At 45.4% G+C, this 15,421-nt stretch overlaps 1 protein-coding gene across 4 annotated transcripts in view; it reads right to left on the bottom strand.

The window, feature by feature from the left end:
- The window catches only part of ryk (receptor like tyrosine kinase), a 334,382-nt gene that overhangs the window by 246,357 nt on the left and 72,604 nt on the right, over nucleotides 1-15,421 (bottom strand). The window contains exon 2 of one of the 4 annotated variants that reach the window (XM_073040550.1): nucleotides 12,583-12,680. The exons of the other annotated variants lie outside the window; for them this stretch is intronic. The gene's annotated coding sequence lies outside the window, so the exon portion shown is untranslated. The remainder of the gene's footprint in view (nucleotides 1-12,582; nucleotides 12,681-15,421) is intronic. 4 annotated transcript variants of the gene reach the window in all.

Below are 15,421 nucleotides of genomic sequence, written 5' to 3' on the forward strand. Positions count from 1 at the left end.
GAACTGGCAACTGAAGCTACTCAGAAAAGCTAGAAGGTCAAGATTTTCCCTGTAGAAGTGGGATGCAGGGGATTCATTGCTACATCTACGACCAGTCTATTGAAGAAGGTGGGGGTGAGGGGTGTCTCCCTCCAACAAGCAATCAAGTCCTTGTCAAACGCAGCAGAGGAAAGCAGCAATTAAAATTGGATTTGGATTAAAAGGAAAGACAACAACTGGGCTGCAAGATGAAGACAGGAGGGTACAGAACTGAGGGGGGTGTATCTGGGACAACAGGTAGCACTGTTGAGCCCTCTGGAGACGTTGTGGGCTTATCAACGAAATGTCAAAGAAGGAGGATGCCCACCTGATGACCCTGATGATATAGCTACCCTCCTTATCACCACTCCAAGCCACTGCCAACATCAACAATGTCAACTTTATCATTGGGATTGAAACATCAAGTCCTAGTAGCTTTACCTAAGTGATCCTACTGATTCTCTAATTATCCTCTTGATATATTCATATCAAGATATGTTAAACCGGCTAGTGGCGTAGTGGCAACAATGCTGGACTTCGCGGCGAGAGGTCCAGAGTTTGAATCCGGCCGGCTCACTTGCACGCCCTCCATCCGTGCCTGGGTTGAGTGTCGAGCTAGCAACTCCACCTTGTTAAAAAAAAACCTGGAGAGGGATGGGCTCCGCCAGATTTCAGATGCCCAAGACACGTCGTACGATGAGCAATCACCAAAAAGATCGATGCAAAAAGCTTGTCATGACGGCGCCCTGACCACTCCACCAGGAGTTAAGAGCGCGCGTGCACGCACACACACACACACACTCACTCACTCACTCATAGAATGCCTTGGGATTCTCTTTAATCCTACTTGCCAAGGACATTTTATAGTCCCTCCTGACTTTTCTAATTCCCTTCTTGAATTTTTTTCCTGGCTTTTTTTTTCCCCCATCATTAACAAGGGCTGTGTTTGATTTTAGCCTCCTAAACCTATAATACACTCTCTTTTCTCCTTGACTAAATTCATCATCTCTCTCGAATTCAAGATTCCCTACTTTGCTATCCTTGCCTTTTTCCTTTATACTAGAACATATGTGTCTGTACTCTGCAGTTGGTCTTTAAACACCCTCCACATGTCTGATATTGTCATGCCCCCAAAAAAGCAGTACACAATTAACTATCTATAGCTCCTGCCTAGCACTCTCAGAATTTGCCCTGTTCCAAGCTAATACTCTTTCACATCATACTTAACCATTTTATAGTTATCTTAACACTTTTCACTCTCACTGAGAGGCTCATTCCCCAAAACCAAGTCCAGTATAATTCCTTCTCTTGTTGGACTACCTACATGTTAATTTGTGAAACCCTCCTGGATTCTGCCCCATCTAAACCTTCTCTACTATGGAGGTCAGTCTATATCAGGGAAGTTGAAGTCACCCACTACAACAAACCTGTTGCTTTTACACCAGCCCCATCCTCAATATCCCTGTGCTATTGGGGGAGGGTGGAGGAGTTCCTTGTGATTTTACTTTTTTTTTAAACTTTTAAAACAAACCTATTTCGAATCAGTAGATGAGTCCTCCATTTTGTCTTCTAATTGCAGCTGTATTATTGTTCCTGATTATACAACTCCCCTCCATGCCCTTTCCACAGTAAATCCTGGAAAATTAAGCATCCATTCCTATCCCTCACTCAACCAAGTCTCTGCAACAGCATCATAGTTCCCTGTACTTATCTACAATCCAAGTTCATCACCCTTACCCATCATACCCCTAACATTAAAATACAGATATTGCAATCCATTCACCCCATTGTGTCCAATACCTGATTGTGACATTACCTTTCTCTCAATCACTTTGGGACCAGGTGCTCTGATTTCCATTCGCCTGCCAAATTAGTTTAAATGCTGCCAAGTAGCACCAGTGAACCCCCTAGCCAGGATAAGATGCAATCCCTCCCTACATTCACAACACAGTACCTCATCCCCCTTTCTACCTGTGTCATTGGTGCCAATGTACACCATTTGAGAATGCTTTGCTGCCCCTGAAAAACCTTTCACACTAACGCCTAAGAGTTAACACTCCATCCTGGTATCTCTTTCAGGCCAACAAAATATCTTATCTGTCCCCATAATTACAGAGTATCCTATCACTATTGCACTACCTACCTCTACCCTTCTCTGCTGAGCCACAGAGGACCCAGTCTAATTAGCTTAATTGCTGCTGCTGTGCTGATGGGCTATCTCTACCACACACACCCCACCTCCAGCAGCATCCAAAGGAATACACTTGTTGGTCACAGGAGGAAAAGGCAGTCTCCATCTCTTCCACTTACCTCTGCTGGTCATCATTCGACTATCTGTAACTTATACAGTAGGTGAGACCACCTCATCAAAACTTCTGCGCATGATACTCTCAGCATTCTCCATTAACCGTAAGTACTTTCAACTCCAGCACCAGTCCTTTACATGGTCAATCAGAAACCACAGGTCCTTAAGACCATAAGACATGCGGCCATTAAACCAATCCCAGATTCCACTCAACCCCATACACCTGCCTTCGCCATATCCTACAGACCCCTGGCACTGTGTCTCTGGCACAGACCTCTGGAAATCTAGTGATTTCCACAGTGAAGACTGATGTATTCATTGGGTTCACCTGCCATTTCTTTGTCTCCCATTACTATAACCATATAACAATCACAGCACGGAAACAGGCCATTCCGACCCTCCTAGTCCGTGCCGAACTCTTAATCTCACCTAGTCCCACCTACCCGCACTCAGCCCATAACCCTCCACTCCTTTCTTGTCCATATACCTATCCAATTTTACCTTAAATGACACAACTGAACTGGCCTCTACTACTTCTACAGGAAGCTCATTCCACACAGCTATCACTCTCTGAGTAAAGAAATACCCCCTCGTGTTTCCCTTAAACTTTTGCCCCCTAACTCTCAAATCATGTCCTCTCGTTTGAATCTCCCCTACTCTCAATGGAAACAGCCTATTCACGTCAACTCTATCTATCCCTCTCAACATTTTAAATACCTCGATCAAATCCCCCCCTCAACCTTCTACGCTCCAATGAATAGAGACCTAACTTGTTCAACCTATCTCTGTAACTTAAGTGCTGAAACCCAGGTAACATCCTAGTAAATCGTCTCTGCACTCTCTCTAATTTATTGATATCTTTCCTATAATTCGGTGACCAGAACTGTACACAATATTCCAAATTTGGCCTTACCAATGCCTTGTACAATTTTAACATTACATCCCAACTTCTGTACTCAATGCTCTGATTTATAAAGGCCAGCGTTCCAAAAGCCTTCTTCACCACCCTATCTACATGAGACTCCACCTTCAGGGAACTATGCACTGTTATTCCTAGACCTCTCTGTTCCACTGCATTCCTCAATGCCCTACCATTTACCCTGTATGTTCTATTTGGATTATTCCTGCCAAAATGTAGAACCTCACACTTCTCGGCATTAAACTCCATCTGCCAACGTTCAGCCCATTCTTCTAACCGGCATAAATCTCCCTGCAAGCTTTGAAAACCCACCTCATTATCCACAACACCTCCTACCTTGGTATCATCAGCGTACTTACTAATCCAATTTACCACCCCATCATCCAGATCATTTATGTATATTACAAACAACATTGGGCCCAAAACAGATCCCTGAGGCACCCCGCTAGTCACCGGCCTCCATCCCGATAAACAATTATCCACCACTACTCTCTGGCATCTCCCATCTAGCCACTGTTGAATCCATTTTATTACTCCAGCATTAATACCTAACGACTGAACCTTCTTAACTAACCTTCCATGTGGAACTTTGTCAAAGGCCTTGCTGAAGTCCATATAGACTACATCCACTGCCTTACCCTCGTCAACATTCCTCGTAACTACTTCAAAAAATTCAATAAGGTTTGTCAAACATGACCTTCCACGCACAAATCCATGCTGGCTACTCCTAATCAGATCCTGTCTATCCAGATAATTATAAATACTATCTCTAAGAATACTTTCCATTAATTTACCCACCACTGATGTCAAACTGACAGGTCTATAATTGCCAGGCTTACTTCTAGAACCCTTTTTAAACAATGGAACCACATGAGCAATACGCCAATCCTCCGGCATAATCCCCGTTTCTAATGACATCTGAAAGATCTCCGTCAGAGCTCCTGCTATCTCTACACAAACTTCCCTCAAGGTCCTGGGGAATATCCTGTCAGGACCCGGAGATTTATCCACTTTTAAATTTCTTAAAAGTGCCAGTACTTCCACCTCTTTAATTGTCATAGGTTCCATAACTTCCTTACTTGTTTCCCACACCTTACACCATTCAATATCCTTCTCCTTAGTGAATACCGAAGAGAAGAAATTGTTCAAAATTTCTCCCACCTCCCTCGGCTCCACACATAGCTGACCACCCTGATTCTCTAAGGGACCAATTTTATCCCTCACTATCCTCTTGCTTTTAATATAACTGTAGAAGCCTTTCGGATTTACTTCCACCTTATTTGCCAAACCAAACTCGTAACTTCTTTTAGCTTTTCTAATCTCTTTCTTAAGTTTCCTTTTACATTCTTTATATTCCTCGAGCAATTCCTTTACTCCATGCTGCCTATATCTATTGTAGACATCCCTCTTTTTTCGAACCAAGTTTCTAATATCCCTTGAAAACCATGGCGCTTTCAAACCTTTAACCTTTCCTTTCAACCAAACAGGAACATAAAGATTCTGTACCCTCATAATTTCACCCTTAAATGACCTCCATTTCTCTATTACATCCTTCCCATAAAACAACTTGACCCAATCCACTCTCTCTAAATCCCTGCGCATCTCCTCAAAGTTAGCCTTTCTCCAATCAAAAATCTCAACTCTAGGTCCAGTCCTGTCCTTCTCCATAATTATATTGAACCTAATGCTATTGTGATCACTGGACCCGAAGTGCTCCCCAACACATACATCTGTCAGCTGACCTATCACATTCCCCAACAGGAGATCCAACACTGCCCCATCTCTAGTCGGTACTTCTATGTATTGTTGCAAAAAACTATCCTGCACACATTTCACAAACTCTAAACCATCCAGCCCTTTTACAGAATGAGCTTCCCAATCTATGTGTGGAAAATTAAAATCTCCCACAATCACCACCTTGTGTTTACTACAAATATCTGCTATCTCCTGTTATGATACCAGCCCCCTCCTTTGTGAGAATTGCAAGAGCCCTAGTGAAAGGGGGGTCAATGACCCGAGAGAGAGAGAGACAGGCTGAATGGACACAGGAAATGGAAAGACAGCAACGTGCTGGATACCGCATTCCACTGGGACAAAAGCTGGCGACTGTGGCATTGTTCTCAGGAGACACCTGGGAACTGCAGACGTGCCAACTCGCAGGGACATTGTAAAGCCCTCGGGCAAAGTGGGCTGGTTGAGAGAGAGATTGCATCACCTGCAACCTGATTGACACCTGAGATCCCGTGAGGCAGTATAAAGAAGGGTCTGAAAGAGGACGACCCTCAGACGCACCAAGGAGACACCAAGAAGCACGATACCGCTTCCCGTGGGAACGGGAAGCCATTTTGAAGCAAGCCACGTGCGTTAAATTCCGAATGCGGGGTTTGTGGCTGGAACCAACGGAAAACCGCTTTTATTTAACACCAGGGAAGCCAAATCCTCTGAGGCTGAGGGTTTGATTCATAAAGACAACGGCAAGTGTCTCTTTTCCTAACAATCTCTCTCTCTCTCCAACACGTGACACCAAAAGGGAAAAGCCTGCAGACTTCAGAGTGACTCTTTATATTTCCAATTGGACTCAGTATTATACCCTAGACAACGAAAGAGTTTATTTCTGAGTGATTATTAATGTACCTGCGTTTTAGATTGAGTATTGACGCATGTTATCTGAATGTTTGTATTAACCTTAATTTTTGTGCCCCTTTATTAATAAAACTTTTGAAAATAGTACCATTGGACTTCAACTGACATATCTATCTTTGCTGGTAAGTGAAACCAGTTACTGGTTTCATAACAAGTGGGGTTCTCGTCTCGGGATTTGACACCAAAAAGGGGGAGGTCAGTCAATCGGGATTGTAAGTCAAAAAAAAATAATTTGGATCTGGTACGCAGGTAGCCAGACAGAAAAACCAGCAAAGATGGACGTGTGTGAATTTATGAAAAACGCGACTGTGGCGGCGCTAGAGGTGAGCACCAAAGCAGACTTGTTAAATTTGGCGAAGGGGTTAGAACTGGAAAACGAGCAGGATCAAGCTGAGAAGCAAAGACAGCATGAAATTCGGATCAGAGAGTTAGCAGCAGCCGAGAGAGCGGCAGCGGGGAGAGAAAGAGAGAGGGAGGAGCTAAGGAGAGAGCGGTTTAATGTTAGTCGGGAGCTGAGAGTAGTACCTCCGTTCGAAGAGACGGATGTTGATAATTATTTCTTGCTTTTTGAAAAGGTGGCAGTGAACCAGAAGTGGCCACAAGAGCAGTGGGTCGCGTTGTTACAAAGTGTGTTAGCAGGAGGGAGGATTTGGGCAGCCATGATGCCGACCCGCCGACCGGCGAGTGCGGTGGCCCCGCCCCTAGAGTCCCAAAGCTATCGCGCATGCGCGGTCACTCGCAGCCTGTCGGAAAAAGCGGCTGAGAAAGAGGACAGTTTAAATGAAGCCAGCGGTAATCTGGCCAAGATGTTTGTACCGACCCTGTACCATGAGGGTTCCGAGGGTGGTAAAACAGAAAGCAGTATAGTAAAAGGGGGTAAGGGAGAGGAAATAGCCCTGCCCTTAGTGAAGAGAAAGGTCCTAGAGGTAGGAACTAAAGTTGAGAAACGGATAAAGTTGTTAAAATGTCCAGAGTTGGACATGGTTAATCTGTCTGGTTTGGCAGAATTGTTTGAAGAAGTTCAGAGTTCTAAAGGTGTTCTCGATGGTCCCGAGAGTGAAATGAGGGCAGTCTTAGAGAGGAAGGGTATCCTTGCTGTGGAGAAGTCAGCTGAAATGGCCGAGGAGGTTGTTTCAGCTCGCAGGGTTGCGCCTTCCCCAACGGGGGGCTGCCTAGAGAGTAACTGGAAGGATCGGGGGACGTTAGAATTTGAAAAAGGTACGGGTATTGAAAGCCTGGAAGAGGCCAATGTCCCTTTTGAGTGTGTCCAAGATGGGGGCGCACGTGGTGCTGAACCTGGTAACAGAGCTCAGGGGAAGTCTGAGGTGTTTGATTCAGGGGGACGGGGCGGCCGTCTTTGTGGATCAGATAGGGTTGGTTCAGTAGGAAAAGGGTTAACCTTGGTAACCGTGGGAAGTGTGAGTTCCACGGTGTTTGTATTCGAGAGTGGGGCCAAGGTTAATGCCGAATTTAAGGGGGGAATGAGGATTGTTATTGAAGGAAACGGAAAGTCTGTAGTTCCCAAGTCGAAGGAAGAAATTTTAAACCTGGCAGATCGCTCACAGAGTGAGTCGGGAAATAGCGGGGCCCCCCACTCTATTGTTACGCCAGGGTGGGGTGTGAAGAGGTTGCATTCGAAATGCTACCTGAAAGAGGAGTTGGAATTAAAAACAAATAGCCTGAAGGGTCTTGACAGTTTGGGGCATGGTGTTGGAAAAAATAGCCCCGATGAACGAGGCGGGCGGGAGTTCACCACGCCAAATTACTCAAAGTCCCAACGGGGGGACTTGCCAGAAAAGAGGTGACGGTTAATGGGGATGCCATTTTTTTTTTAAACAGCAAAGCAGGTTTTACGGGTTGCGCCAAAGCCTGTGAATAATAAAGACAGACCTTTGGAGACCTGCCGGCGAAGTAAACCGACCGAAACGATTAGTATTCGCATAAACTTTTGTAGATGCACCTAAGCTAAGATCACACCTCCGCAGTTTTGTGGCTGAAAACAATAAATAAATAGGTGGTTATTGAATTGAAGTCTGATGCTACAAGACTTTAAGATATTAAGATGTTAAGATATTAACTAAAGGGGCACTGTACTTGTTAACTGTTTAGATGCTGACTTGAATGTATAACTGTATTACTCTGTAGTGAAAAGAAAAGCTTCTGTATTGTATTAGATTCAAAATTTCTGAAAGACTGTACCACTCTGGGTTTTAACCGCTGGTAAAAACCTTTTTAAGAGGGGAGGTGTTATGATACCAGCCCCCTCCTTTGTGAGAATTGCAAGAGCCCTAGTGAAAGGGGGGTCAATGACCCGAGAGAGAGAGAGACAGGCTGAATGGACACAGGAAATGGAAAGACAGCAACGTGCTGGATACCGCATTCCACTGGGACAAAAGCTGGCGACTGCGGCATTGTTCTCAGGAGACACCTGGGAACTGCAGACGTGCCAACTCGCAGGGACATTGTAAAGCCCTCGGGCAAAGTGGGCTGGTTGAGAGAGAGATTGCATCACCTGCAACCTGATTGACACCTGAGATCCCGTGAGGCAGTATAAAGAAGGGTCTGAAAGAGGACGACCCTCAGACGCACCAAGGAGACACCAAGAAGCACGATACCGCTTCCCGTGGGAACGGGAAGCCATTTTGAAGCAAGCCACGTGCGTTAAATTCCGAATGCGGGGTTTGTGGCTGGAACCAACGGAAAACCGCTTTTATTTAACACCAGGGAAGCCAAATCCTCTGAGGCTGAGGGTTTGATTCATAAAGACAACGGCAAGTGTCTCTTTTCCTAACAATCTCTCTCTCTCTCCAACACGTGACACCAAAAGGGAAAAGCCTGCAGACTTCAGAGTGACTCTTTATATTTCCAATTGGACTCAGTATTATACCCTAGACAACGAAAGAGTTTATTTCTGAGTGATTATTAATGTACCTGCGTTTTAGATTGAGTATTGACGCATGTTATCTGAATGTTTGTATTAACCTTAATTTTTGTGCCCCTTTATTAATAAAACTTTTGAAAATAGTACCATTGGACTTCAACTGACATATCTATCTTTGCTGGTAAGTGAAACCAGTTACTGGTTTCATAACACTCCTTACACATTTGTTCTTCCAACTCACGCTCCCCATTAGGTGGCCTATAATACACTCCTATCAGTGTTACTACACCTTTCCCATTCCTCAATTCCACCCAAATAGCCTCCCTAGAGGAGCTCTCTAATCTATCCTTCCAAAGCACCGCCATAAGATTTTCTCGGACAAGCAATGCAACACCTCCTCCTCTGGCCCCTCCTACTCTATCACACCTGAAGCAACTAAATCCAGGAATATTTAGTTGCCAATCACACCCTTCCTGCAACCATGTTTCACTAATAGCTACAACATCATAATTCCAGGTATCAATCCACGCTTTAAGCTCATCCACCTTTCTTACAATGCTCCTAGCATTAAAATAGATACATTTAAGATACTCTCCACCTCCTCCTCTCTTTTCATCCCTAGCAATGCATTCAAATTTATTATCCTTTTCTTTCTTCTCCCCTACATCTTCAGGCTGAGCGCATCCCTTCTCCATCACCTGCCTTTCCTCCCTCACACACTGTCTACTTACTTGCTCTACTGGTGAACTAACCTCCTCTCCCATAGTTTCCTCAAATTGATTTCTGCCCCCCCATCTTACTAGTTTAAAGTCTGCCCTGTAGCCCTAGCAAACCTCCCCGCTAGGATATTGTTCCCCCCAGGAATCAAGTGTAACCCGTCCTTCTTGAACAGGTCACGCCTGCCCCAGAAGAGGTCCCAATGATCCAGAAACTTGAATCCCTGCCCCCTGCTCCAATCCCTCAGCCACGCATTCATCCTCCACCTAATTCCATTCCTACTCTCACTGTCGCGTAGCACAGGCAGTAATCCCGAGATTACTACCTTTGCGGTCCTTCTTCTTAACTGCCTTCCTAACTCCCTATATTCTCGTTTCAGGACCTCTTCCTCTTTCCTACCTATGTCATTGGTACCTACATGTACCACCACCTCTGGCTCCTCACCCTCCCACTTCAGGATATCTTGGACGCGATCAGAAACGTCCCGGACCCTGGCACCAGGGAGGCAAACTACCATCCAGGACTCCCAATCACCTCCACAGAACCGCCTGTCTGAACCCCTGACTATCGAGTCCCCTATTACTATGGTCCTCTTTCTTCTATCCCTACCCTTCTGAGCTACAGGGCCGTCCTCTGTGCCGGAGGCCCGGCCACTGTCACTTCCTCCAGGTAGGCTGTCCCCCCCAACAGTACTCAAACATGAGTACTTATTGTCAAGGGGTACAGCCACTGGGGTACTCTCTGGTACCTGCCCCTTCCCCTTCCTGACCGTGACCCACCTACCTGCCTCCCGTGGCCCCGGAGTGACCACCTGCCTGTAACTCCTCTCTATCACCTCCTCACTCTCCCTGACCAGGCGAAGGTCATCGAGCTGCAGCTCCAGTTCCCTAACTCGGTCCCTCAGGAGCTGCAGTTTGACGCACCTGGCGCAGATGTGGACGTCCGGGAGGCTCGGAGACTCCAGGATCTCCCACATCCGACACTGAGAACAAGAAGCTGCCCTCACACTCATACTTCCCGAATAACTGAAAATAACAAGGAGAACTAAAAGATAAGCCTACTGTGCCCTCTTCCGCCTAAGCCCTCTGAGCCCAAGCCCTACACTCTGCTCCCGGCTCACTCCGCTGCCCGCAAACGAAGCTGCCCGCTGCTTAAGGCTGCGTTCTTTTTATATCTTCCCTCCTTCCCAGGCCTCCTTCACGCGCCTGCGCAGTCCCGCCTCTCAGAACTCCGATCTGAGAAGCAATTTGAAAATGGCCGCCGCCGCACTTCTTCTCAAAGCCTCGCTGTCCTCTTCCAAAAGAGAACTACCTCACTCCTTCTCTCCTTTTTATATCTTCCCTCCTTCCCAGGCCTCCTTCACACGCCTGCGCAGTCCCGCCTCTCAGAACTCCGATCTGAGAAGCAATTTGAAAATGGCCACCGCTGCACTTCTTCTCAAAGCCTCGCTGTCCTCTTCCAAAAGAGGACCTCACCAGTATCATTTTCCAGAGTCTAATATCAACCCTCACCTCCCTTTTACTCTTTATATAACTGAAAAATCTTTTAGTATCCTACTTTGTTATCGGCTAGTTTGCCCTCATTTTTCATCTTTTCCCTTCTTATAGCTTTTTTAGCTGCCTTTTGTTGGATTTTAAAAGCTTCCCAATCATCCAACTTCCCACACACTTTTGCTACATTATATGTCCTTTCCTTAGCTTTTATGCAATCCTGAACTTCTCTGTCAGCCATGGTTGCCTTCCCCTGCTAATTCAGGGCAAACTCTTCAGTGGAACATATCAATCCTGCACCATGTGAACTATTTCCAGAAACTTCAGCCACATCTGCTCTGGCATCATCCACACCAGTATCCTCCTCCAGTCCACCTGTGTGTTACCAAATGATTGTTTTTTTTTAAGTGAGTGCTTTTCTACAACTGAAGTGTATCGGGACACTGGCAGTCTCTGTGACGTTTGAGCTACTGTAATAGGAACAACAGTTCTAAGGGAAACTTCGCCAGAACATGCCTATGCTCATCATCTGACACTGAAGCTTCAAAAAATATACTCAACCACAGTACGTAAACCTCAGGCACAGGCAATCCCAAAAATAGCAGCTCTACTACAGCCTGTTTCCCTTTCATATCTACAAGAAACAACAGTAACAAGCTCTTAACCAAATAACAACTTTGAAAAGCAGCTGGCTCTTACCCTCTGTTCCTTGGGCTCACTGCAAATGGACAAGCAAGCTCTTAACAAAAAAAAAAACAATTAGATCTTGTTTAATTCTCTCAAATTTAAACCTGCACCAATTTTGGACTCTCATCTGTGGATCTGACCTATCTGTTTCCATTACAGGTGGCCCCTGTTTTTTGAACTTTTGCTTTACGACAGCTCACTGTTACAAAAGACCTCCTGTTTTCACTAACCAAAGAGGATCTTCGCTTTTACGAAAAAAAGACGCTTGCTTTATATGGGTGTTTACCCTGAGAAAGACTAACATGACCATGAAGCCTTGTGCGGGTAGTAGTGTGCACAAGCGTGTACGTGGGTATGCATGTACGTATGTATGCGTGTATGTGCGTAGGCGTGTACATCCTGATTTTTTTCTCCAAATCGATTTTGGCTCGCTGTCTTACCGATTTTGATACGTGAAACTACACCGTACATACAGTATTTCTACTATATATAGGCTGTATATTTATCATATCATTCCTGCTTTTACTATATCTTTGTGTTATTTTACGTTTTGCGTGTAGGTTATTTTTTGGGTCTGGGAACGCTCAAGAATTTTTCCCTTTATAAATTAATGGTAATTGCTTCTTCGCCTTACAACATTTCGGCTTACAAACTGTTTCATAGGAACGCTCCACCTTTGGATAGCGGGGAAACCGGTACTTCTTAAAAGTAATAGAATTATGGTCATTAGGGCAAAAGAGAAGGTATTGTACCCTCCCAAGTACAGCCTTCGAGATATCAACTCAGGAAACTTTCCTCTACACATTCCACAAATTAAATCCCATCCAGACCTTAAACCCTCTGTCCAGCCCAGTCAATAGCAGGGAAATCTAAATATTCACTAATATAACCCTGTTATTCGAAAAACTATTTCTTGACATACCTGCAGAATTAATGGTAAGACTCTTGGCAGTGTGGCGGATCAGAGGGATCATGGGGTCCAAGTCCATAGGATGCTCAAAGCAGCTGCGCATGTTGACTCTGTGGTTAAGAAGGCATACGGTGTATTGACCTTCATCAATCGTGGAAGTGAATATAGGAGCCAAGAGGTAATATTGCAGCTATATAGGGCCCTGGTAAGACCCCACTTGGAGTACTGTGCTCAGTTCTGGTCGCCTCACTACAGGAAGGATGTGGAAGCCATAGAAAGGGTGCAGAGGAGAGTTACAAGGATGTTGCCTGAACTGGGGAGCGTGCCTGATGAGAATAGGTTGAGTAAAAAAACAGAACAGTACAGCACCGTACAGGCCCTTCGGACCACAATGTTGTGCCGACCCTTAAACCCTGCCTCTCATATATCCCCCACATTCAATTCCTCCATATACCTGTCTAGTAGTCTCTTAAATTTCACTAGTGTATCTGCCTCCACCACTGACCTAGGCAGTGCATTCCACGCACCAACCACTCTGAGTAAAAAACCTTCCTCTAATATCCCCCTTGAACTTCCCACCCCTTACCTTAAAGCCATGTCCTCTTGTATTGAGCAGTGGTGCCCTGGGGAAGAGGTGCTGGCTGTCCACTCTATCTATTCCTCTTAATATCTTCTATACCTCTATCATATCTCCCCTCATCCTCCTTCTCTCCAAAGAGTAAAGCCCTAGCTCCCTTAATCTCTGATCATAATCCATACTCTCTAAACCAGGCAGCATCCTGGTAAATCTCCTCTGTATCCTTTCCAATGCTTCCACATCCTTCCTATAGTGAGGCGACCAGAACTGGACATAGTACTCCCAGTGCAGCCTAACCTGAGTTTTACAGAGCTGCATCATTACCTCGAGACCCTTAAACTCTATCCCTCTAACACCCCATAAACTTTTTTAATTACCCTATCTACCTGTGAGGCAACTTTCAGGGATCTGTGGACATGTACCCCTAGATCCCTCTGCTCCTCCACACTCCTAAGTATCCTGCCATTTACGTTGTACTCTGCCTTGGAGTTTGTCCTTCCAAAGTGTACTACCTCAAACTTCTCCAGGTTGAACTCCATCTGCCACTTCTCAGCCCACTTCTGCATCCTATCAATGTCTCTCTGCAATCTTCAACAATCCTCTACACTACCAACAACACCACCAACCTTTGTGTCGTCTGCAAACTTGCCAACCCACCCTTCTACCACCACATCCAGGTCGTTAATAAAAATCACAAAAAGTAGAGGTCCCAGAGCCAATCCTTGTGGGACACCACTACTCACAACCCTCTAATCTGAATGTACTCCCTCCACCACGACCCTCTGCTTTCTGCAGGCAAGCCAATTCTGAATCCACCTGGCCAAAATTCCCTGGATCCCATGCCTTCTGATTTTTTGAATAAGCCTACCATGTGGTACCTGGTCAAATGCCTTACTAAAATCTATGTAGATCACATCCACTGCACTACCCTCATCTATATGCCTAGTCACCTCCTCAAAGAACTCTATCAGGCTTGTTAGACACGATCTGCCCTTCACAAAGCCATGCTGACTGTCCCTGATCAGACCATGATTCTCTAAATGCCCATAGATCCTATCTCTAAGAATCTTTTCCAACAGCTTTCCCAACACAGACGTAAGGCTCACTGGTCTATAATTACCCGGACTATCCCTACTACCTTTTTTGAACAAGGGGACAACATTCACCTCCCTCCAATCCTCCGGGACCATTCCTGTGGACAACAAGGACAAAAAGATCCTAGCCAGAGGCTCAGCAATCTCTTTCCTCGCCTCGTTAAGCAGTCTGGGAATATTCCATCAGGCCCCAGGGACTTAACCGTCCTAATGTATTTTAACAACTCCAACACCTCCTCTCCCTTAATATCAACATACTCCAGAACCTCAACCTCACTCATATTGTCCTCACTGTCATCAAGTTCCCTCTCATTGGTGAATGCTGAAGAGATGTATTCATTGAGGACCTCGCTCACTTCCACAGCCTCCAGGCACATCTTCCCACCTTTATCTCTAATTGGTCCTACCTTCACTCCTGTCATCCTTTTGTTCTTCACATAATTGAAGAACGCCTTGCGGTTTTCCTTTACCCTACTTGCCAAGGCCTTCTCATGCCCCCTTCTTGTTCTCCTCAGCCCCTTCTTAAGCTCCTTTCTTACTACACTATATTCCTCAACAGACCCATCTGATCCTTGCTTCCTAAACCTCATGTATGCTGCCTTCTTCCACCTGACTAGATTTTCCACTTCACTTGGCACCCATGGTTCCTTCACCCTACCATTCTTTTCTTCCTCACCATGACAAATTTATCCTTAACATCCTGCAAGAGATCTCTAAACATCGACCATATGTCCACAGTACATTTCCCTGCAAAAACATAATCCTAATTCATAACTGCAAGTTGTAGCCTTATAGCCTCATAATTTGCCCTTCCCCAATTAAAAATTTTCCTGTCCTCTCTGATTCTATCCTTTTCCATGATAATGCTAAAGGCCAGGGAGCAGTGGTCACAGCCCCCCAGATGCTCACCCACTGACAAATCTGTGACCTGATCTGGTTCATTACCTGATACTAGATCTAGTATGGCAATCCCCCTAGTCGGCCTGTCAACATACTGTGACAGGAATCCGTCCTGGTCGCACTTAACAATCTCTGCCTCGTCTAAACCATTGGAACTAATCAGGTGCCAATCAATATTAGGGAAGTTAAAGTCACCCATGATAACAACCCTGTTATTTTTGCAACTTTCCAAAATCTGCCTCCCAATCTGCTCCTCGGTATCCCTGCTTCTACCAGGGAC

The sequence above is a fragment of the Hemitrygon akajei genome, chromosome 3 (genome assembly GCF_048418815.1).
Source record: "Hemitrygon akajei chromosome 3, sHemAka1.3, whole genome shotgun sequence".
Classification (NCBI taxonomy): Eukaryota; Metazoa; Chordata; class Chondrichthyes; order Myliobatiformes; family Dasyatidae; genus Hemitrygon; species Hemitrygon akajei.